This window comes from Lichenostomus cassidix, chromosome 1 (assembly GCF_008360975.1).
Source record: "Lichenostomus cassidix isolate B80296 chromosome 1, HeHo_3.0, whole genome shotgun sequence".
NCBI classification, from domain to species: domain Eukaryota; kingdom Metazoa; phylum Chordata; class Aves; order Passeriformes; family Meliphagidae; genus Lichenostomus; species Lichenostomus cassidix.
Window position 1 is genome coordinate 51,796,694 of NC_139479.1, and position 24,535 is coordinate 51,821,228.

The window sequence follows — 24,535 nt, forward strand, 5'->3', positions numbered from 1 at the left end:
ATAAGACAGAAAAAATGCTAAAATTAAAAGTAATATGTTAACATATTTTTGTTAATGTGCTTTTTGGTCTTCAACCTTAAGAACCAAATTTCCTGATGTCATGAAAATTTCAGTTCTGAAGTCACCAGTCAGCTGTTATGTCTGGGGTCATATAGTATGGAATACCCCTCTGGTTAATTTGGGTCATCTGTCCTGGTTGTGTCCCCTACCAGTGTCTTGCCCACTCCCAAAACCTTGATGTGGGCAGAACGCTGGAGAGAAGGCACTGATGCTGTGCCAGCTCTGCTCAGCAGGATCCAAAACACTGGTGTTTTTTCAACACCTTTGCAGCTACCAATGCAAAGCACAGCACTGCAAGGGCTGCTGTGGGAAAATGAACTCCATCTCAGCCAGTCCCAATACACTACTCTAAATCCAAAACACAGTACTGTGAAGAAAATTACCTCTATCCCAGCCAAAAACAGGACAAAGGACTTTCTGAAGCAGAATGATAAACAAAAGGAGGAGGCAGACTTCACAAAAAAACAATGGAGACAATTACAAGAAGCCAACATTGCAGGTCACACTAATGGGCTACCAAGAAATCGTAGGCACCACTTCCAAGAGGGCCAACCTGATCTTTGCAGATGATAAGGATGCAAAAGTGAGGATCCTGGCTATTTGGGGAGTTTTGAGGAAATCAGTGGAACTACAAGCAGATAGAGCAATATGCAAAAAAAAGGATAAAAAGAAATCCTGGGTGGAAGAAAAAGGGGAATAGACAGGAAATGGCATTAAACACAGGCAGTCTGTGTGCTTCTATGTCTGTTCCTGATCATCACAATCTGTACTCTTTTCTCATATGGCATTAAATGTTGTCTTAATGATCTCTCTGTATGAACTTACTGTCTATCCCACATGTGACAATGCTGCAAGGACTCAGTGCCAGGTACCGAGGGGAGGACTGGGGTGAGTAAGGCAAATGGAAAGGTCTCCCTGCCTGTAGCTGGAGCAGGACTGTGGGACACAGCTCCAGTGTACCAGGTGCTGAGTGCTGGGTGCAAGTGCCTGTATCTACCTGGGACAACAAAATCGTTAATGGCTTAAACATTGTTAAAATCATCAAAGGACTTTTGTCCGCTATAGCAAACTGCAAAGAAGCAGCTGTTCTGAAATCATTGAAACCCACCCCTACCCAAATATGCCTACTAACTGGAATTTGGACTATGATGGGAACTTGAGATAAGATAAAGGGGGCACGACTGCCTGATCATCCCAGGTCTAGGGAAAAGAATGCATCCACAAGGGATACTGGAAGAGAGCTAGTGGCTCAAACAATCAGGGACAAGCTGCCCATGAGCAAAGTAACCTCCCAGGCACAGAGGGTGAGCACAGCCAACACCTCAGGCTACAGCTGGGGTTGAACAAAAATAAAAAAGGAAGCAAACCCTGGGAAGCAGGTGGGGTACTGTGTCTTTACTCAAGTGAACTCAGCTGTGATAACTTCCCTTGGTATAACTTACCAGGACATTCACATGTAGCCTGAAGGTTTCAGTCTCTGCTGACGGACCAAGATGGGTCATAATGGACTCAACTGCTCTGACATAACAAGAAGCTGGAACAAATTGGATTCATGACTCAGAGTATCACATCATCCAGTGTACAACTCCTTCCCCTTAGGGGAGACTGGGCATTCCCACCTAAGTGAATATAACTCATGAAATCTTTGGATTTCATGGACATTCCCCACCCTGTAGCAATGTGGGGGTTTAGGATTCCATGTGCTCTCTTTGTTCCCTTGCCTTGTATGCTATTGGTTCATTTTAAAATATGCATCATGCTGTACCTGAAAACCTATTGGTGTGCACCCTTTTGCCAATCTTCCCTTCCTTCTCCTGGGACTGGCTCTTAGAGAGCCAGCCCCCGCCCCCGTCCTTTCCCCTTAAAAGCCAGCACCTGGGTGTGAGAAAGGTCTTCTCTCTGAGCTGGCAGCCCCTACCCTGTCCCTGCCTTTCCTCCCCCCTTCTCCTCCCCTGCAACCCCTCTCCCCGTTACCCCAAATAAACCTCCCTGCCAGAACAGAGATGGAGTCCAGGTTCGTTTTTTTGCCTTACTTTCTCCTGTTAGAATTTCTGTGGTTGGAAGACTTGCGCCATGCTGAGGGAGCCCGGGGGCCGCCCGCTCCAGATCTGGTGGGATTCCAGAGACCTGGTCCAGAGGGGCAGCCGGCCTGTGCCACCCCCCAGACCCTGCCGTAACACCACCCCCGATGAATGAGGAAAGATAATAATTTTGGCAGGACTGTGACCTTCACTTTGACTCTCAGACATTGAAATTACAACAACCAAGTCTTGTTACTGGGTCCAACAGGTGGGGACTGTATATTTTACTACTTTTATCCTTTCTTTCTCTTTCTTTTGTTTTTTTAAGTGTTATTTTTGTATGTTTACTTTGCTGTATTACTATAGATAGTAACAACCAAAATGGCTACATACCTGCTTTCTATTGCAACCAAATTGTTCTAAAATAAACTCCGCATATAGATATTTACAAACACTGATTATTCAGTGTTGTTTACTCTAATCTGCCCCATGGGATCTATTAGCAAGAACCAAAGTTACCCTCACCTTCTGGGGCAGGTTACAACATTTCCCCAGTCGTCAAGTGCATGTGGGGTCTGTGTATGGATTCACTGGCAAACTGAGCAGGCCCAGATGGGAAGTAGGAAGTTCTGGGTTTGGGTTTATCTTAGGAGGTTTTATCTCAGGAGGACCCACAAGAGTGGTGTGCTTGCAGGACTAGTACTGTGTGTATGCAGTGAGCACACAGCTGGAGCAGCTGGCGATTAGGGACATGTGGGGTGGTTAAGAGTAGGTGGGTAGTGATGCCAGGTGAGCAGAGGGGCCATGCTGGTTCTTGGGAGATCCATGAATGTGTGTGTTTGTGTCCCTGGGGAGTATGGTGTGTGTGCTGCACTAGTGACTGTAGCAATATGTGTCTCTGCACTTCCCCGCCCTTTCTCCCTAGGTGGCTTGCCAGAGGTTTCTCCTTTGTTCTCCTTAGCTCTGTATGTTATTGGTTCTTTTGAATTATGCACTCTCCCCTGTCAGAAGTCTATTAGTGTGCATCCCTGCCTTTCTCCCTTCAGACTTTCCCGGGTTGGCTCTTCAGAGCTAACCCCATCCCCTTTTCCCTTCCTATATAAACCCCTGCCACAGTGTGCTGGTTGTCGCAGTCTCTGGGCTTCCAGACCCTCTGCCTTTCCCCTGCTTCCCATCCCCTTTCGCCTCCCCTGGACCCTCACCCAAAGATCCTAATAAATCTCCCTGGAAGACCAGAGATTGTGTCCGTACGTTTCTCCATCCCACCATGGTTCCCGCCGGATTTCTGTCCCCCGAGCCCCGTGCCGCTCCTGTGTGCTCCCTAGATCCAGCGCCCCACCCGGCTCACACGCCCAGCACAGCCATTTGCCTTTCTGTTGTGACGTTGGGGCTGCAGCTGCTTTTCGGAGAAGTAACGTCACAAGTGACCTTCTGCCTCTGCCAGCCCAAGAGAATAAGGGGATGTGGCTGTGTGTCAGGTGTGAGTCTTGAGTGGGGGTGTTTCTGAGGGCAGAGCCTTGTCTGAGGCTGGTTATGACCAGCTGTGTCTGTGTCTTGTGTGTATCCGTGTGTGGCTGTGCACATTTCTGGGAAACACACTTAACTTTGCTACTGGTTGACCCTGTTAATGGGAAAATGGCAGAAACATCCTTCAGACTGAGCAGAGGCACCATGGAAGGGACCCACAAAGAGCATCAAGTCCAGCTCTCAAGTGAATGGCCTGTACAGGGATTGCACCTGCAATCTAGGATGATTTTAGCACCTTGCTATAACTAATAGAGCTAATATCAGTAGCCAAATTTCTACTAACATTCTATATACTTCATTTGTCCTAGAACAAATAGCTAATCATAGTGGTAATAAAAATGCTATCAAGAAAATCTGAGTAATCAAATTCACTGAGAATTTGTCTACACTTAAACCATAAAGCTTTTTAGATACAACCAACTATTTTTTCTTGGGGGAAGAGACTCCTAAATACAGTACAAAACTGTTTCACTTGTTTGCTATAATGTCATCCCAACACATGAGGAAAACAAAGAAGGAATCTAACCCCCCCTCTGCTCTGACACAAGACTCAAAGTACAAAACCAGTCTCCAATATATGTTTCTGGCAATTCCTTTTATAGTTTTCCTTGAGGTATGCCTATTCCATATATCTGATACCTATTTTTTGTTTCTCATAGCTACAAATTAAACAATATCATCCTTATTCAACATGGTAAAGAAATCATCAGTCTATTTTAAAACATTTTTAATTAATTTAGATTATTTTTAGAATGTATAGAAACCTTTACAGTTTCACTGAATTCCAAATTAAACATCTCTGTGAGTTGCCAGTATATATTCTGAACGTAATTATGAACACATATATTTCTTTAATATGATTTACATGGATCACACCAGAGTAGTCCACCAAGGCTGTCAACCAGCAAATGATACATACCCTTTGAGAAAAGATTTTCATTACGATGTGTGCCACAGTTATATTTGTTTACTCTACACCATTTCTCTGTAATTTGCTTATGAGATTTCATGTGGCTATAAGCCTTGCCAAAGTTAAAAAAAGTCTTCTTCAGCTTCTCTTCTGCTTTCTTGGTCAGTTATCTAGAGCAAAGAGGAAATTAGATTTGTTTGACGTTATTTGATCTTGATAAATCTCTATGTTGGTTCTTACAATCTTATTATCCTCCTGGTGTTTACAAATGGATTGTTTAATAATCTGTCCTAGCATCTTTTCAGATACCTAAAATGGCTGTAATTCCCAGCAGTAAATCCCCCATATGCACTTAATCTTTTAAAAAAAGATACTGTATTTGCTGTTTTACTGTCTCTTGAGATTTCATTCTCCCTTTGTAAATTTTCCATAATACTTGCCAATGACTCAGAAATGGTTTTGCGTGTCTTCTTTAAATAGAGCAAATTTCATCAGAATGTGCTATCTCAAATACCTTTATCTACATAATCTTTAATCTTTCTTCATTCAAGGCTCATTTTTTACTTGTTAAACATTTCATCACAGTCAAACACTTTTAAGAATGCTGTTAAAAAGAAATTGACCTTTTTAGTCTTTTCTTTTTCATCTTCTACTTGTTTTTCCCATTAGTCACAATATCCTTTCTTGACAACTATTAAGAAATCCATTTATTTTTTATCTGATACTTGCTAGGTTAAACCTTTGGGTTTTTTTTTCCTTTGCATATCTGATATCTTTGCCCACTAAGTTCCTATTGTCCTTTTTAGCTTATCCTGATTTATAAATTTTTGTTTCCATTTTTAATGGTGTGATTTCTTTTTAATGTCAGATCAACTAATATTTTTCATGCTGCCATGAATATATAAATGTATGTGTATATATATATATATGTGTGTGTGTGTGTGTACTTGTTCCTATATAGTTACCTTCCACAGCCATTTTTGCTATTCTTTATCCTGGAAATTACCAGTTGCCCTGCAGTTCCATTTCTTATTTTTGCTTGCAAATCCTTCCCTTGCTACCATATCAACCTGTTTCCAGAGTGTGATGAAGTGTTTCTTTTTTGAAATCCATTGTCATGGTTTTGCTACTGTTACTCTTTTCTTACCTCACAATAATGGACTCTATCACTTCATTTTCATTTTAACCCTAATTGTTTTCCAGCTTCAGATTCTGAACTAGTACCTTCAGTTAGTCAGAGTGAAATATATTGCCGAGACCAAAATGCTAAAAATGCATGACTCAGGGCCCAAAAACTTGTAATATTTTTATGGAAAAGACAGTTTTGACTTCTGTCTTTTCAGCCCTTTGAGTATCTTTGGGTTAATTTTTCATGCATTTCCCTGCAGTCATAAGGGCTAGCAACCTGTTTTCTTAGACAGTGAAAAAAGATTTTCATTCTTATTCTTATTTTCATCTCTTAAACTTCAGGGCTTTAACACTGATCAGCACAAGACTCTTCACAAAATGAGGATTTTCCATATTAGGTCTATTGAACACTTGTGAAAATGTAGTATTGTATGAGAATTTGCAATCTTCTGCTGCTGTGTTTCCAATATTCGGTTATTGAGAATCTCCCCTTCTTCATCTATTTTTTCATTTCTCATACTGAAAAAGAGTTGAATGTACTTTGCCCTCACAAGTAGTTTTTACTACATTATGTGTCCTAAGGCTTTCAATAAACTAAGACAGTGAGGCAGTAATGCTGTCATTAACCTTTAACATAGCATAAAACACAATGTAATGAAATGAAATAAACCACACAGAAGGGTCTAATTTCCTATTGTGTATAATTTCATAAAAATCTGTTTTGTGGTCTAATGAATAAAAATACTTCTATGTTGAGTGTGATGATATAAAAATAATTATTCCCTTATCAGTCTTAGAAGACAATTTATTTTTAAATTTATATGGTGGTAATATTTTGTGAAACAGGGTATTTGACCTGCTCTATAAAAAATTGTAGCCAACAGCTTCTGATGAGTTTGATATTCACATTATGTGACAGATTTTACTTTATTTTAAATTAATGATCAAGCATTTGGAGGGTCTCATCCAATAAAGAATCTAAAACTTTCTCTCTCTCTTTCCTGCCTTCTCATTCATGAAAAATTTTGAGTTGCAAATTTCACTTAGAAGATATAACTTAAAGTTTTTGCTTGCACATGGCAGTATAGAACAGTGTCCTGACTGACAATTCCTTGGGTCTTGCTTATCTCCTGGCAGCTCTTTCTACAAGTGCTGCTTCCCTGCTGAGTCCATCCTCTTCTAGTGAGAATCAAAGCCACATCAAGCTGAGTTATGGAATGCCTCCTGTTTTCAAAAGCCAGGTCAGGCAAATAGAATCAGAAAGGAACAATGTGATTCATATGATTGCTTTGGGCCCTGAAGGATATTTCTAGGTACCTTGTACACTATGGAGTATTAATAGATCTTTTTTTTTGATGAAAATGTACTCATAAAGTTATTTAATTTATGTAAACTTATTTTATTTTATTAGAGTTTCTTAAGATTAAAATAAGAAGCATGGTTTTGAATTCTGCATATTTTTCAGTCATTTCTGTTAAAGATTATTTAAAATTGTTACTTGATATGCTGTCTGATTAATTGTGAAGTCATGGATGAATCTTCACTTAATGAAGGAAAAGTTGGGATTTTTTCTCAAGAAGAAATGTATCTTTTAACAAAAATGCTGAATTGAATGAATTTTCCTGTACAGAATGACTTATATGAAAATACAGTCATTGCTTTCATTTAGCCCATTAAATCATTGGAACATGTAACTCTCCTCTGAATTTGAACAGTAGGTAAATACAGCCTAGAAATGTTTTAAAATGGGTGTTGTACTAGACCCAGAAGTAATCTGAAAGAAGTCCTAATATACAGTGACCATGGACAAGGAGAATAAGTGGAAGATATGACATGGGTCTGTAACTCTTTAAGCAGCCTTGGAATGAAAACATATTAAAATCCCTTAGTCATGTAACAGATCCCCATTAAGGTGGTCACCAAGTGTTAAGGCTGTTTCGGCTTACATTTTAATGTGCCTAAATACCCAGTGTTGCACTGAATATACGTGTGAATTGCTTGAGAGTTTAACAGAAAGTCTAAGACTCTCAGAGATGGTAAAACTCACATACATAAACAAATGGGCATTAAAATTTGCTTGTTTAGCTGGAAATTACTTCTGAAATTGGAACACAATATTGTTGAAGATATGACTATATAGCTGTAGATTTGCGCACAGCTTTAGAACTCCTGTTCAACAACAAGGACAAAATAAAATTACTGTTCCACAGTCTTGTTGCCCAAACAGTTGGGAAATAATGTGTTAAGTATTCCAGGCACAGGTTTTATAATGGCAGAAGAATACACTTTGCAGGAAGATCTATGTGATCACAGCAAGTGGCCCAACAAAGCACAAATTATTTTTGTCTTCACTTGTTTGGGATCACAGATCTGCATTTTAATTATAGTACCTTTACATTATCAATACATCAGTAACCACAGTCACAGGCAAAGACAGCTTGGTAGCTAGTGACAACCCAGAGCAGGGTATTTATGGGAACATTTAGATGAGTAGCTTTTCTGAAGTACTTATTTTGTATTTACATGCATGAACTGAAAATGCACTACGATTTATTAAAATTTGTCTATTAGAGGAACCTTTGGTGCAAATACTTGTGACCACGTGTCCTTTGGAAATCTGAGGGTTTGAGAATTGTCATAAAAAATATATATATATAAAAAACCAAACATATTTTTAAACTCTTAAGAACACCATTATTTCTCTTACAAAAAGCCAGCACATTTGCAAATGCTCTTGCAAAAAAACCATCTTGCAAAATTAGAGCACAAAGAATGAAATAAGTTTTCCTACAGTGACTGACACAATGGATAAACCTCTAGGCAAGGCAAACAGTAGTGTGCAGGGAAGCTAGAGTGAGAGAATATCCCAAAACTGAGGTTAGTAGGAAACTGCACATTAGGTCTGAAAATACCAGTGAAATATTAAGGGTTTTCTTGGATAGATGCATGATTAGAAGCATATTTAGAAGACATTGTTTTGATTTTTTTCCCTGAAATATGGAAAATACAACAAATATAGTCCCATGGCAAATGAAGGGATTTTTTATAACTATACTTATATGATGCAGTATCATGATATCAGTTTGAAGAAGTCCCAGTATCACAATGATATCACACAGACTCTGTGACTCAATGAAATTATATGGGATAATTAATTTTTTTTTAATGCAGAAAAATCAGCCATTAGATACAATAGACTGTTAACTTGCAGTGAACAATGTATCACAGGAAAAGAAACTTTAGGAATTGCTCAAAATCCTAATGAGACATTAGAGACATTCTAATGGCCAAGGACACAAATTATTAGGCATTTCCCCATAGCAATGAAGAGTTATTGCTGCATGGATTATGTAGCATAAGACATGAACAAAAATTCTGCTAATTTTTTTCTTTTTTCAGTTTTTACTGCCATTTAAAATCCACATACTCTTTAAAAAACATGATATTATTTTCGAAATGTATATGGAGTTAAAAATAAAATTCCAGTTGAAATAAATCATGCTTGTAGCAGGCCCAGCTATGATGTGAGGACGGAGTCTATTCTAAGTAAAGCACTAAAGTTAGAATCCTCAGTAACTGGATTCATTACATTCTTTCTGTGTGGCTGATCTACCGATAGCATCCTTCTGCTATGCAAGATGTCTTTGCTGACATCCAATCAAAGTGTCAGATATTTTCTTGAGCAGATTTAGTAGTCTGACATTTCTTTTTCTGACTCTTGGTCACAGCCATCTGAACCCCAGAACTGCAGATAGAACACGAGTTAGAAAAAAGAAGCATCTACATTCCCATAAAAGGTAGAAATAAATGCATGGAGTGTTGCTGTTGAAGTTTTATACTTGTTGTGTGTGACAAGAAGTAGGAGAACGAAGTGTCATTTTCACCAGGTGTTTTTGATGTGGTGATGTGGACTTGGTAAAAGGTAATGCCACATTCTACTGCTTCATGTCAGTCATAGATTTTTATGCTCTGGTTCCACAGACATTTAAATGTTATCTTTCTGTCTTACCCTAACAATACCTGTCACTGAAGGAGACTAGTCACTCCTGAAAATTTTGGTGCAAATTAACTCCTTCTGCAGCTTCATTCTTACAGTTCATAGATCAGATGTTTCACTCAATTTATAACAGCACACCACCAACAATAGAAGTTATTGATTTGAATTGAGAAATTAATACACCTGTCCACATTACCTTTCACTTTCATCCTTTAATTTTTAAGAATGTAGTTTTACTGTATACAGTGAGCAAATCTGCAGTACTTCTGGGCACATTGACCTATTTATTAGCCACACTATTTAACCTTTATTTTTCCCATGCGATTTTTTGTTATGGAGAACTTTTAACAGGTTTACAATTCCTATGTGCATTACATTTTAGGGTGCTAGATCCAGCATGTATATCTTTACTTTAGAAAAATGACCTCACAATTTTGAGTTCAGTATGTAAAAAGACACTGATATGTTCTTAAGTCACAGGGACACTATGCCACCTTTGTACTGATTGTGGTGAACCATCGGCTCCTTTGCTGCAGAAACTCAAGGTATTCTGTCTAAGTTGTTGAAGAAAGTTCAGGTAGTTCCCCATTTATTTTATGGATCTTCTTGTGAGCCTAGAAAGAGTATTGAATGGGCAGTCATCAGGCTTCGTAGGAGCAATAAAGTCTGAGTTCACTCATAGTTTCTGTTTTATATCTTATTTAAAGCATTGTGAGTGTTAATCCAGTTTTGAAGATAATCAATATCCATGCCCTTCTTCACCAACCTCTTTTCCCCTTCTTTCAGCCACTAGTTATTTTACAGACTGAACATTTCCTTCAGCAGTTGTTGTCCTAGTTGTTGCATCAGTGAGGGGTAGCACTGAGCATATTTGCATCTGGAGCTGCTTTTCCAGCTTTACGGTGGTCTTGATATTGCTGAGTTTTAGTGATTACTATAGTGATAGACTGGATCATCATGGTGTGTGAATTATTTCCTTTTAAGATCGAAGCCTCTATAGCCATCATTTAAGAGACCTGAGATTTTATAAATACTGTAACATATTGATAATCTTTTAGCTATAATAGAAATTGATATAGCTCCTTTCTAGACACCTTCCTGTATCCACATGCTTAATTTTTTACAGAGACTAATATGATCTGGGACCATTTAATCTTAAAGTAAAGAAAGAGCACATCTTCCAATAGCATGCGGTTGAAAACGGTAGTTTAAAAAAATATTCAAATCGGTAGGGAAATTTAATAGGGTATAGCTTTGTTTCAGTCTTTTTGACAAGATGTGATGCCTTATCACATTTTCACAATGGGTCCTAGACAAGTAAGAAGACAATTTAGCATTACTACAGAAAAATATTAAAGAAAAACAAGGTATGTCTGTTCTTTTTAAAAACTCTGAAAAGATAAATTAGTGTCTATACATTAAATTTTGGGGCAAAAAAACTTTGGAATATACAGAATGACATAAAATCTTATGCCTTACAGGAAATGTTAAGGGTTAAAACTCAAAATCTTTAAAAACAAAATTGCAGAAAACCAGGGTTTTCCTTAGGTGTCCCTTTCTTCTTTACTATTTGAAGGTAATTCCAAGCAAACATTTTTAATTAATAAAACCATGTGTTTGATACAAATTTGCAGTATATAATTTATTTCAATATGCCAAGCTATTTGATAGAAAAAAGTCACTCCAAGCTATATTAAATCAGAGGAAGAAGGTGTCTTTTGCTGATAATGACCTTAGTGACCACACATATGAATATAGGACTTTATTTTCTGATATTTTGCTGCCATGTGTGAAGTAGTCACAATTTCAGAAGATGAGTTGAATATCTTGGCTGTTGATATCTGAGTAGTTGACCAGAAACACAGATGACCTGAAGGAATTTGTTTAAAAAGAGCACCATGATTTTTGGTTTAAAAAGATTTGTTTAAAAATAGCACCACCACCTCTTGAATGCTCTCACTAATATTTAATACAAGCTGAAAAGTTGAAATTTTGAATCAATTGAAATAAAGAGGTTTTTCTCCTGACCAAGTACTATCTTGGGTCTACTCGAGTAGGGACTTCCCAAACTGACTGAGGAGTAGAAGACAGTCAAGGATCAATTATGATTTTGACTGAATGACATTGAGAAGTATTTCAATGCAGCATGAAACTCATAAAATGGTTCCAAAGATCAGTATTATCATACAGATCTCTTTGGATTTGGTGCAGATCAATCCACTTTGAGACAAGAGTTAACCCTGCCGAGGAACGGCAGTGTTGTAGTAATGAAGTCTTAATGCTGGAGCTGATTTCAGTAAATCAGTTACAGGAATTCAATACAGACCTTCTCAGTGCTGTAAGCCAAATACACCTAAATAAATAAAGCAGACCTTAATGGCCCAATTGGGATCTCAAACAGGAAGGTTCCCCCTGCATTATTTTAATCTGGACTGGCTCCATTATTATGATACTACTGTTTTCATCTCTGCTGTTCTCTGTCCTTCCTGTTCTGTCTCTTTCAGTACAAAAAGAAATAGCATTGAGCTGTAGTAATTAATCCAATATATTATAAGGCAAGAATACCCCACTGTAATTATCTGCTCCTGACTAAATGGGAGAAATTTCTTTTTCTTTTTTTTTTTTAAGCAAACACACTGCATAAACACAAAACACTACCTTGCTTCCAAAAATCCCCACAGTGTTTTCTCCTTGGAAATTCCCAAGTGATTGCAAATAATTACAGTGATTTATTGGTTTTGTTTCCTTATTTTTCAAAGTTGTTTCTAGTTGAATTTGTCTACCTTCCCTTTCCATCTATTAAATCTTTTTATTTTCCAAGCTTGTCTCTCCAGCTTTTATACCAACAAGGTAGCTGGCTTACAGCCAGGTAGACAGTGTAGGCACAGCTCTCTGTTGTAGACAGCCCTTCCTCTATGAAAGACTAACATTGGTCATTCCTGCTCTGTGGTCTGGACAGCAATGGGGTCTGACAAAGCATCGTGATGCAAAGTTTTATTGACACCATAAGAAAGATTAGGAAAAACACATCCATTATGTGACTCACCAAATCACTGGCAGCAAAACCAGAATCATAAAAAATGTCATATCTCCAGTGGACTATCAGTGACATTTAGGATGTGGGTCATCTGGCAGCACCAGTTAATAGTGCCAAAACTTTCTGAACGTGGGTGAGAGCCGTGGCGCATCTTTTCTACACAGCAGTAGCGTTATCACACCCAATCATACCTTGTGTGAATAATGCAGGAGGTTTCCTGCCCAAACTGCTGATATCAGGCAAGGTGCAGGATGTCAGGAAATTGGGTGATCTGCTAGCAGTCTGAACTTAAAAGGATAATTATAGTTTTCTCAGGCAATCCACTTATCAAGATATCATTACTCTAATAAGAAACAATGAGATTCCGCTTCACTTGCTGAAGCTTGATTGTGAAGCTCTTCAAGTAGACTAAGAGATACTTCTTCACTGAAAATATTGAAATAAAAGGATAGTTTCTTGAATGAATTCCATGATTTTGTTGATGAGGTGAATATTAGCTTTTCACCTGCAAGAGGTATTTTCAACATTCTTTAAGCAACGGTAATGTATCAATTATCTTCAGGGCTCTTAAGTTTCATTGTTTTGTTTTGTTTTGGTTTTCTTCAATACGAGCTCAAATCCTCCAGTCCCATTCGGAATATTAATGAATGCAACTACTGAAGTTCAGAGGAGATTCAAAGAACGAACAGATGTAAACCCCTCCAAATACCATAACTACCAAGACACAAATAAATAGTTTTGCACAGCACCCTTAATCTAAATTTAAATTCAGAAAAAAACCCCAAAAAACAACCAGGCAAAAATAAAGACATTTTCCTCTTTTCATGTCCCAAGACATCTTGGCTATTTTGAACTTAATAAAAATTCGGATTTATTTTAAGTTCTGTTTTCTCCCTGCCAAAAATAGTTGCTTTTGCTCTTGCTATACCATGCTATATGGACAAACTTCACAAATCAAAATAGGAAAATTAAAGACACAAGCATTTGTCTGCAATTTTCATTGCCTGGGTAGCATAAAAGAAAAGGTTTGAAAGTGTAGTGCAAGTGCGTCAACCTTAATCAGTAAGGTCTAAACAGTATTTTAAAGATGCAATGTTCTAAATATGATCTCCTATGTCTTTTTGCATCCTGGGATACTCTCAGTTATAGGATCTCCCTCAAAGTCTTTTTAGCACCATAAGATTGCTTTCTGCCCCAGTAGAACTTCTCTCTGATCATGGATAGCCTTTGGAGCACAGTAGGGATGAAACATCTTGAAAAGGAATGACTTAATGAACAAGTAAACTTTAAAGAATTCAGGCCTTTTTGTATTAATGACACAAACTACTAGTTCTAAAATTGTCCCTTGACACAAGTAGCTTTTCTGTCATTTCCCTGTGCTACAACCCAAGGATCTACACAAACCCAAAGCTTTATGCTGATAAATTACTGCATTCAGTTCTTATAAGAAAATGTATCTCTCTTCAGAACTTCATAATGCCTCATGAAATCTGCCAAGGCTTAACATTTTCATTCTCTCAAAACCCAAGGGAGTTTGCTGTTATCAATAACTGTTTCTCCCCTTTGCTTTTAATATTTCTGATTTAAAAGTACACGCTTGTTTGGCGCTTGAACAGTACATTTTGAATCTAGCCTGTAAAAATGCCATTTACTGTTGTGCAGAAATCACAGTCAACAAAGTATCCAATACTCATAAACCCACAGATCCTGTAAAATGACTATGTAATAGACAGCTTGAGGATTCATAGATCTCTTGTGACTCTTGTTTGAGATCCTATCCTAATAACCACTTATACGTAATCAGATGGAATTTATGCAACCTCATCCAGTAAATGGGCCATGTGAATGTGTCTCTATTACTGCCTCCGTAGCTTGCAGACTACAAAACAGTTGATAGTAATACTATGCAAAAACAAATCACTGTTCTAAGAATAGAAATCTCAATGGCCTTGACATAAGTAATTTCAAAATACAGTGGAGCCTAGATCTAAAGAAATGCTTGAGGCATGGAAAATTTGTTTGTTGAACTGTTTTGCCACTAAATTAGTCATTCAGCTCTTTTTTCCGGAAAAAAAAAAAAGGAATTAGTTTGATAAAATGGTTGGGGCTCCTAAATTTATGCTACTCAAATAAATTCTTTACTATGTTGGTTTCACAGCTGCCCAGAAAGAATATTTTTAATTTGCATCTCAATATCAAATGAAAAATGTTTTGTCACACTGTTTAGAGGGCAGCCAAATACATCACACTGCTTTGAATTACTTCAGGGAATTAAAAACTGTGTTTTGTACCTATGAGAGTACGATGGGTATTTGTAATCCTGGTGTTGTTTTGTTTAATTTTGCATAGTGTAAGGTATTTAGCAATAATTAAGGTGAATTTTTGTTTGCAAATCTTGTGTCCATCCTACTTAATGACTGAGACATTAAATAACAACAGCACGTAAGTCAAAAAATATGCAAGAATCAACATATTTTTTGGTAAAAAGATAAAATAAGTGGTCATCCTGTCATACAATTTTATTTATCTGTATTTATTCCTGCTAAACAGACAAGAGTTGAATACAGGCTTTGTGATTCCAAATAGTCTGTAATTTTAGTGCTGCATTCATTGTTTATGATTCTGTGCTCAGAAGAAACTGGCTGGTTATACTTACTTTTTTATCATTCTTTCCTCAGTTTTACCTGAACTTTAATTTTTGCTGTAATATGATTTTTATCTGTAGAGTTATCAAAGTTTAGAATCTTAATATATTTTCATATGGTGACTTAAAGAGCATATATCATACCATGTGTCTTCAACGGCATGAGGCAGGATCCTGACAAAGATTATTGTTCAATATTAACCTCTATACAACTTCAATGAGACAAAGGCTTTTAGTTTGTTCACTCAGCTACCAAATAACTGCAGTTACAATCCTAAATATTTCTTCAGCTTATAAAGAACAGCATGGGACCAAACCCAGCTAGCCAATATTAAATTTGAGAAAGATTATTCAGTGAGGCTTTTTTCCATTACATGATTGCTATCTGCTATATGTAATTTTGTGTCAGTAGCCAGTTTATTACATTTGTGTGTATGCAATTATTTTTAAGATATATATATTAATATTGACAAATATTTAAATTTTGACAATCACATTACATGACTTTCCCCATGTTACACTCTATTAGAGAAAAAAAAATGAAACAAATCCTTAAATGATTTATGGTGTTTGGATTTCATAGATTAAATTTCAGCCGGTCTCTTGCTGTTCATGTTATGTAAAATTGTATAAACTAAGGTAAATTTTATCATACATGCTTGCCAGAAATGTCAAGAAGCCATGCTATTTTCATATAAGGGCCCATAATTTACTATTAACCTGCAACTTAACTGAACACTAAAAATAAAAAACCTGTAAAGAAACTAAACTCAGCATTTTATAGAGTGCAGATAACACCTACACCAATATCTAATTCCCTGTCTACAATAAATATTGAATGGTTGCTTTGCTTTAATATTACTATGTTGGTTTGGAAAAGGTAGAAGCTTAAGTAAGCCAGCTGTACATGCCAGTGCTAGAGTTATCACCTGCAGTACTGTGATACTTATTACAAATGAGCAGTATAGCATCATTTATGTGCTTAATTCTTTATCCATACTTTTGTTACTATGGGTCTTTCCACTTTCTTCATTAACCTGTGATAAAAGATTTTAGGTCAGTTTTGAAATATCGGTAGCACTTTGGTTCCAGTTGAATAAAACAAATCCATCCTGACACTTGTCTCTCTGACAACCTGCAATAAGGCACGCAGCCCAGTCTTTAGTCAGGAGCCTAATGTTCATGTGTCTGAGCAACTGGTACAACTTCTGTCACAGAGGGAGAGAGAAAGAGAAAACATTTTACCCTGTTCATGCCACTATCCTACCTAAAAATAGTTTGGAAAATCATATTTGCAGTCATGCTTCTAAAGCTGTGAGAGGAAGGACATATTGATAATGCTACTACTTTGATTAAGCAAATATAATTAAGGCTGGGTAGAATGACATCCTTACTTTTTGCCTGAATGATGAAATAAACAAATGGACCACTGCACATATTGTGATGCAAAATGGTGAAATTATTACTTATAAAAATAGACTTTATGTGTTGATTATAAGCAATACATAAGAAATTGCCTCTGGCTCTGCTTCCTCCTGACACTTCTTCTTTGCTCTGCCATGATCTCCTCCAAGGGCTGCAGGGGAGCAGCCTGCCTCACCATCGTCTTTTCCATGGGAAATCTCTGCTCCAGTGCCTGGACCACCTCCTCTCCCTCCATCTTCACTGACCTTTCTGTCTGCAGGTTTATTTCTCATTTCTTTCTCTGTTGTGCCACATTTCTCCCTTTCTGAAGCATGTTTTCCCCAAGGTGTCAATGCTGTGGCTGTGGGGCTCAGCCATGCCCTGTGGTGGGTCTGTGACAGGACTGGTTGTGTCTGCACAGGGGCCTCTGCAGACCCCACTGCCACTGACTGGGCACCTGCACCCAATGCAGTATGTTATAGAGCAGAAGACATCATTTAAAGATGCAACTTACAATTTTAAGATTTACGACTTACAAATTCAAAATTCTAGCAAAGTAATTTTTCAGAAATGTTAAAGGAAAACTATGCATGCTTGAATATTATAACGAACAAACAAACAAAAAAGTGGGGGTTTTCTTTCCTTCTTTTTTTTTTTTTTCAATTTTCCTTGTTTGTTAGTCCAAATTGACTAATATCACCTTATCCTATTGGGTTAATTTTAATTAATAAGTTGAAGTAAAATACTTTTCCAGCATATGAAAAACACACCAGTGAAAAAATTTGGAAACTCCAGAATAGTAAAAAAACAAAATATTAAAATACCAACATCTCCATTCAAATAAACTGCTATATATCTTTGTGTTATATTTCTGCCTGTGTGTGTGTTTATAATTATTTGAAGCTATGTTATGAACAAGGAGGTGGTAAGCTTTATTGGTGAAAATCACTAGAGGACAAGAACTCTTAGTGGAAAACAAAAAGAGTGAAAAACAAACTGTAAAAATTGGATACCTGAAACATGCAGAGTTCAAGTAAGATTATGAGATGAGTAAAAAATTCTGTAACTCACAGAATATTTGATTGCATGCTTTGATCTGGCCCACATACACTAGAGCTTAGCCAAGAGAGTTAATTTGCAACACCCTTTCACTTCTTGGGGTTCTTTGGGGAAAGCCAGACTCTTGGCACAGTTTAGGCTACCTTCTAAACTTTAGTAGTTATTTACTATTGAAAGAAACCATAGCAAACCACTAAAGTTACAGATCATCACATGGTTCCAGCTGCATGTTCTTTATCCCAGGAGGGTACTAGGTGCCCGAAGTAACAAGAATTGCCATAATATACCCTAAGTTCCTTGTGAGGCTTTCCTCTAAGTGGTATATTATAAGGTACCAAGGAAGGGTTTTTTCCCCATTATTGGGGGAAATATGGGGCAAGACTGGAAGGGTTTTTTCCCCTTTATTGGCACAATACAAAGCAGCTAGGAAGAGAAACCAGAATGTGTTTGTCACTGTTTTTGAAACTGAAAATCAGGCATTTGTGATAACCTCAAATCTGAGAAGATGCATCTTTGATGATAATTTTGTTTGCCATCTTCCTTTCATTTGTTGAGTATTCATTGTTATTTCCAAAAGTTGATCATACCTCTTGTTCTTCAGTTGCCTGGGTTTTTTTAAGCCTTTTACACATGGCAAATAGAATGCAGTGATAAAAAATTGTTGTGTATTTGAGAATGAATTGCATATTTAAGGTAAGGAAAAGGTATTCTTGGTGTGGACTGATGCAAGGAGGTAAATTATGGACATGTGTAACAGAAATTACATACTGAACTAGTTTTAACTCAGATTAAGGGGAAAAATACAGACCCAATGATCAGGACTGTGGGTTAAAGGCACTCTCCATTACAAACATTCATACAAGTTCTTTTAGCAATGGGCAACTAAGTAAAATAAATTGTTTCTTCTTTTATTTGAGCAAATATTGGTTCACATCCAATATATTATAATTCAGAACTTGAACTATATATTTTTATTTTAGTCAATGCAGCTAATGAGAGATTTAATTAAAATGATTGGATGATTTTTCTTTTCATAAACACATTTGGTATTTATATTGCTACAACTGGGATTTATACCTCAATTGTAAAAAAAGTCCCGGCAGACAGGAGACCTAATTACCCTAAAGTTTCACACAACATTTTGAAAGAAACCCTTAGTTACAGTGAAATTATGCATTGTCCACATAGAGAAGGTATATAGATTGGTAATATATTTTATTATTAGAAATTATATATTTCCTCTCCAGATTTTACAAGCCTGCCTATGACCAACTAATTTGATTTAATACACCATAATCAGGGCCTATTTTGCATTTGGATAACCTAGTTTGTTATAAAGGAGATGCAAAAGAACTTTTAATAGATTCACCTGCAATTCTGGAAAATTATAAATAATTCATAACTGGTTCCATAATGCAAAATTTTCAACTGAATTGAACAACATATTTTATGGCTTTAAAAGCATATTTACTTTGATACGTCAGTATTACAGTGTGCACAGGCAATGTCAAGAGATTGTAAGGATAAAAGAATTCTATTTCTTGTGGGCTAGTAATAAGGGGGTTTATCTGAAAGATTATTTATGGGACTCCATCCAACACATAAGGATATAACTTGCAAGGAAGAAATTTGTTTTGTGCTTGCATGTACGCACCTGTATGTATATGTGCATTATATTTATGCATGTAGATATCCATGTGGTAGTGTTTGGGGGTTTTGTTTGTTTGTTTTTTTAAATGTAGACATCTGACAATGTTAAAGACAATTATTTTAAGATAAAACCAATTTATTCTGTGGAAAACTAACATTATAAATATAAATATTACTGATTTATTTCTGTATCTGCTTTCCTTCTCCAAAAGAGTAATGAAGTAATGATCTTTGGAAGTAAAACAGCTGAAGAAAGCAGTTTGTTAAGTTTGATTTATTTATTTCTATTTTAAACAACACAGATACTGTGCATGGAGCATATTAAAACTATGATAAAATTTACAATAAAGATGATTTATCTTTCTAGATTTTGAAAGTTACAATTCACGGTTTTATGCTGCTTGATAAATGCTATGAAGAAGATGCTCAATATTTTTCTAAACTTAGTTGTCCCAATAGTGTTCGTTTTTGAAGAAATTTAGTCCAGGATTTGATTTGTTCCGTTTATTTTCTTTATGTGCAATTACATATTGATTCTTGCACCATTTCTTTTTCTTTTTTGAAAGAATGCACACTGTATTTCTTTAATAAACCTAGCAAAAATAAATACAGAGAGTCATTAACGGTTAACCTGGTCAGAGTTCAAGTAAATTATATCTGCACAAAAACAAATTGCCTTTTTTATTAGTTCACATTTACAGATCATAAAATGTAGCATCTGACTTGTCAGCATACACTCCCTAACATAACTGTTTCCTTTTAAACTTATTTGTGCTTGCTTTCATTATTTTTCTGAAACTCGATTTTAGTAATGAAGTTTTCCACTATCATAGGCTCTTGCTCTTCTAGTTCTGCAGTGTCTGAGCTCCTCTGTCAAATATGTATTGAACAATAAACACCACTTTCACTACCATTCATCATCTCTAGATCTGTGAAGAAATATTAGCTGTGACAGAACCTTTCAGTCTGAGAACTCAGTTGAAGAGGAGATTTAGGGTAACTACAGACAACTGACATGTCTGAAAGACCACAGAAGGTAATAGCAATTGCATGTGGGGAGAACAAAATAAATTAGAATGTTGACACAAAGTAGAGTTGAGAAGCAAATTACTGGGAAAGAGAAGATTGACAGTGTAGGCATTGCTTGAAATGAGTGTAAGGAGTTTTCTAAGGTGGTGTTTTATGAGAACAGAAATGGACAGCCTGGAGAATTGAAAGTGAAAAAAGAATTATTACAACCTGAAAGGGCGAATAGATGAATAGACAGAATTAGAAGGGTAGGACGGAAAGAAATATGGAAATCAGATGATGTTCTAAGTTCAAATATAAAAAGACCTGAAGGATGCAGAGGGACAATGTTTTGCAGATGGTTGCCAAGAAAAGCATTCTCAGAATTGATAAAAAAGAAATGAGAGAAGTGGTTGTACTATAGCATTACCATTGTGTCAGCTTGTTAGTAAAATAGTCAGAAAAAAATGGCTTCAACAAACGCAACCACTCATAAATAACATTATTTTTTTAAGCAATGTTACTTTGTCAGTAAAAATGTTATCTACTTGGATATTCCTGCTAAAATATAAAGGTACAGACTATCAATTAACTCTTTAAATAAATTAAATGAAAGTAATGCATGTGTGTATGGTATTTATTCATAGTGTTGCAATTCTTATCTGTCATACTTTATTTTAATTCAGTACCTATTGACAGAGGAGAGTTTCTGCACAGTATAAAATGAGATGTATTACTCACTTTCATTCTGAGAGGGTAATCCTGGTTCTAAAGTTGCCATGGGTGAAAATATAAACATTAGGCAAGAAGAATGACAAAACTATTATTAAAAAGTTGGCCTTTTTCTCCAAAAGAAAATTATACAGATATTTTGATTTTATCCTCTGAGATTTTATAATGCCCATGGTACAGTTTTTCTTCAGCACTTCAGTTGTACTTGCTTTGATGCTGAATAAACTGCAGCTCCTAACTACTAAATCCTATAAATCCACTTATAATTCATATAACCAGTAATGCACTGTTTTCTCAAAAGTGAAACAAAGAGTGGACCAGATATGTGATTATTTGTCAGCTTGCCAGGATAACAATATCTTACATGCTTTGTGCATACCAATAATGTGAATGTGTTTCAAATAGTTAAATAAATGTATCTTAATTCACAAGGATTTACTACTTTTTTTCAAGCCCATTTCTTATTCAGCTCTGGTTTATCAGGCATCTCAGAAATGCTTTCTGTGTGATTGCTTTGCAGTTATATTTTCTTGTAACTATCTGCTTTCTTTTTTTTTTTTTGAGCTTTAATGAAAGTGCACATTATACTGAACAGTCTTACTTATAGACTTGTAATTTTGTCTTCAATTTTTTCATTTTTGTGCCTGTCAAAGTTTGCTTTTTCCTTTGAGATGAATACTTTGAAATACCATTCATGCTGATATTTTGCAGATTGTACTTGTGCAAAACAGCACCATATTCCTTAAGCAGTCTTACTATACTGAACAGTTTGGTAAGGTATTATTTTTTTCAGCATAAGCAGGAACAGCAGATTCTCAACTTAAATTGAAAATACTAGGCAACGATGAAAAACACTGAGATTTTGAAACACTGAATTCTAATCCTCAGTGCTGAAGACCACCAGTTATCAACTCTTCTCATCATCTGTGCATTCTCTAACTTTTAGGGAATTTTTTAAATACATTCATGGGAGTGAAGTAAATAATGTTTTTAATGTATGTGAAACTTGGAGATGCTATACGCTTATATATATTCTATATAATATGTGCTATATAGTAAAATACAAATACATTGTAATTTATAATATTTCTCATAATATACTAGTATATATAAGATCATATAATAATACAGCATATTTAATATATTATACAGTAAACTTTATAAGTATATTTTTTTTAATTGTACAATATGTAAATTTGAAGCTAGACCAGAATATTACACCTGACTTAAGTGACCATTTCAAACAGGGTAAATAAGAGGACTCTGGGAACTGCTGAGCAGTCAGTCTCACCTCCATGCCCAGAAAGATCATGGAAAAGATTGTCCTGGAAGATACATCAAGATGGAAGACAGGGAGATTCTTAGATACAGCCAACATGGCTGCACCAAGAGCAGATTCTGCCTGCTTAATCTAGTGGCAGTTTGTAGTGGAGTAACTGCATCAGTGGACAAGGGAAGAGCTACAGATGTTGTCCATTTGCACTTATGTAAGGACTGATAGGATCCCCCACAACATTGTTACTTCTACATTACCCATTGAGATAGGGGTTTGATTCCTGGACTCCTAGATGGATAAGGATTTGATGTATCACGTGCCGGGGGGGCTGCACGAGCCGGCTCCCTCCTGGTCCGGGGTCCCTGGTTCGTGTAATCGCACCGGATCTGGTGCGCCCGGCCCCCGAGGTTCCGCGGCATGGCGTCAGTCTTCAAACCACATCAATTCAAGCAGGAATATAGTGAGACTAGGAAAGAACTGGACTCCATCTCTTTTCTGCTAGGGAGGTTTATTTGGGGTAACGGGGAAAAGGGGTGCAGGGAAGGAGAAGGGGGAAGGGAGACAGGGCAGGTAGGAGATGCTAGCAGCCCAGAGATGGAAGACCTCGAGCTGATCTGGACATCAACTTATAAAGGGAAAGGAAGGGGAGGGACTGTCTCCCCTAGAGCCAGTCCCAGGGAGTCTGAAGGGAAGACAGGCATAGGGAACCCACCAATAGATTTCGGGGTACAGCAGAGCATATTTCAAAATGAATCAATGGTATACAAAGCAGAGGGACAAAGGAACACATGGAATCCCAAAACCCCACATTGCTACAAGGATTTGCATGGACAGCCACACCCAAAGACTTGCAGTCAATGGCTCAATGTCTAAAGTAAACCACTAATGAGAGCATTCTCTGCTGCCGGTACTGGGATCAGTATTTTTAATATCTTCATTAATGACATAGATAATGGGACAGACTTCACCATCAGCAAGCCTGCAGATGACACCAAGATGAGTGGTGCATTTGCTTTGCTAGAAGGAAGTGATTCCACCCAGAGTGACCTGGATAAGCTCAAGGAGTGGGCCTGAGTGAAATTTATGAAGCTCAACAGGCCAAATACAAGGTCCTGCACAGGCATCAGGGCAATCGCCAGGATGAGCACAGGCTAGGGGATTAACTGATTCAAAGCAGCCCTGAAGAGAACAATCTGGGGGTAGATGAAATATTGAACATGAACCAGCAATGTGAGCATGGAGCCCAGAAACCCAGTCATATCCTGAGTTGCATAAAAAGTAGCTCAGCCAGAAGATTGAGAGCAGTGATTCTCGGTGCTCTGTTCCACTCTTAATAGACTTTACCTGGATTACTGCATCCATCTCTAGGGTCTTGAACACAGGAACATGTGTTGCTGTTAGAGTAGTTCCAGATGAGGGCCATAAAAATGATCAGAGGGCTGGAACACCTTTCCCAAAAAAGAAGGACTGAGAGAATTTCAGTATATATAGGCAGCCTACAGGAAAGATGGAGAAAAGCTTTTTACCAAGGGTATGTAGGGGTGGGACATATGTCAATGGTTTCAAACTGAAAGAGGATAGGTTTACATTAAGCATAAGGAAAACAATTTTTATGATGAGGATGATGAGTCACTGGACCAGGTTGCCCATAGAAATTGTCTACAGCCCATCAATGAAAATGTCAGGTTAGAGGGGGCTTTGAGCAACCTGTTCTATTGGAAATGCTCCTGCTCATGGTGGAGGGGTTGCAACAAGGCTTTCTAACCAAAACCATTCTATAATTTTATATTTATATTTATATTTATATTTATATTTATATTTATTATTTATATTTATATTTATATTTATATTTATATTTATTTATATTTATATTTCATCTATATCTATCCTAATTCTATCTATATCTATATTCTAACAAAATATTTTTTATAAATATATGGTATGTGGGCCTATAGATCTATATCTATGAAGGCAATTGATATCTGAGTTTCACATTCCACTTTGGGTGTTTAGGTACAAGGGTCATAGTCACAAAAATGCGCTTCTAAGCAGCTATCTAAAGCCAGAGGTATTTATCTTTTT

The 24,535-nt window shown here is 36.8% G+C and overlaps 1 long non-coding RNA gene across 1 annotated transcript; it reads left to right on the forward strand.

Moving 5' to 3' along the window:
• The first annotated feature begins 2,243 nt into the window (after positions 1-2,243).
• On the forward strand, positions 2,244-10,250 carry LOC146444655 (uncharacterized). Its single transcript, XR_014850237.1, has 4 exons — positions 2,244-2,349; positions 4,268-4,302; positions 9,375-9,443; positions 10,118-10,250. It is a non-coding gene; the product is annotated as an uncharacterized LOC146444655 (long non-coding RNA).
• The last annotated feature ends 14,285 nt before the right edge of the window (positions 10,251-24,535 follow it).